Here is a 1,350-nt window from a genome sequence, read left to right on the forward strand (position 1 = left end):
GTGCTGCAAAAATTTCAGGCTGATAGACCTGACCGTTGCCCAGCGGAGAAACTGTTTGTCCCTGATAGATGGACTAGTAGAGTTATCTCTGAGATTCATTGTTCAGTGTTGGCTGGGCATCCTGAAATCTTTGGTACCAGAGATTTGGTGGCTAGATCCTTCTGGTGGCCGTCTTTGTCGCGGGATGTGCGTTCTTTTGTGCAGTCCTGTGGGACTTGTGCTCGGTCTAAGCCCTGCTGTTCTCGTGCCAGTGGGTTGCTTTTGCCCTTGCCGGTCCCGAAGAGGCCCTGGACGCATATTTCTATGGATTTTATTTCGGATCTCCCCGTCTCTCAAAAGATGTCGATCATTTGGGTGGTTTGTGATCTCTTTTCTAAGATGGTCCATTTGGTACCTTTGTCTAAATTGCCTTCCTCCTCTGATTTGGTGCCATTATTTTTCCAGCATGTGGTTCGTTTACATGGTATCCCGGAGAACATCGTTTCTGACAGAGGTTCTCAGTTTGTTTCAAGGTTTTGGCGATCCTTTTGTGCTAGGATGGGCATTGATTTGTCTTTTTCTTCGGCTTTCCATCCTCAGACAATTGGCCAAACCGAACGAACTAATCAAACTTTGGAAACATATCTGAGATGCTTTGTTTCTGCTGATCAGGATGATTGGGTGTCCTTTTTGCTGTTCGCCCTTAATAATCGGGCCAGCTCGGCTACTTTGGTTTTGCCGTTTTTCTGCAATTCTGGTTTCCATCCTCGTTTCTCTTCAGGGCAGGTTGAGTCTTCAGACTGTCCTGGTGTGGATACTGTGGTGGATAGGTTGCAGCAGATTTGGACTCATGTGGTGGACAATTTGACATTGTCCCAGGAGAAGGCTCAACGTTTCGCTAACCGCCGGCGCTGTGTGGGTCCCCGACTTAGTGTTGGGGATTTGGTTTGGTTGTCGTCTCGTTATGTTCCTATGAAGGTTTCCTCTCCTAAGTTTAAGCCTCGTTTCATTGGTCCATATAAGATTTCTGAGGTTATCAATCCTGTGTCATTTCGTTTGGCCCTTCCTGCTTCTTTTGCTATCCATAATGTGTTCCATAGGTCGTTATTGCGGAGATACGTGGCGCCTGTGGTCCCATCCGTTGATCCTCCTGCCCCGGTGTTGGTTGAGGGGGAGTTGGAGTATGTGGTGGAGAAGATTTTGGATTCTCGTGATTCGAGACGTAGACTCCAGTACCTGGTCAAGTGGAAGGGTTATGGTCAGGAAGATGATTCCTGGGTTTTTGCCTCTGATGTTCATGCTGCCGATCTGGTTCGTGCCTTTCATTTGGCTCATCCTGGTCGGCCTGGGGGCTCTGGTGAGGGTTCGGTG

Source organism: Ranitomeya imitator, unplaced genomic scaffold, assembly GCF_032444005.1.
Source record: "Ranitomeya imitator isolate aRanImi1 unplaced genomic scaffold, aRanImi1.pri SCAFFOLD_356, whole genome shotgun sequence".
Classification (NCBI taxonomy): Eukaryota; Metazoa; Chordata; class Amphibia; order Anura; family Dendrobatidae; genus Ranitomeya; species Ranitomeya imitator.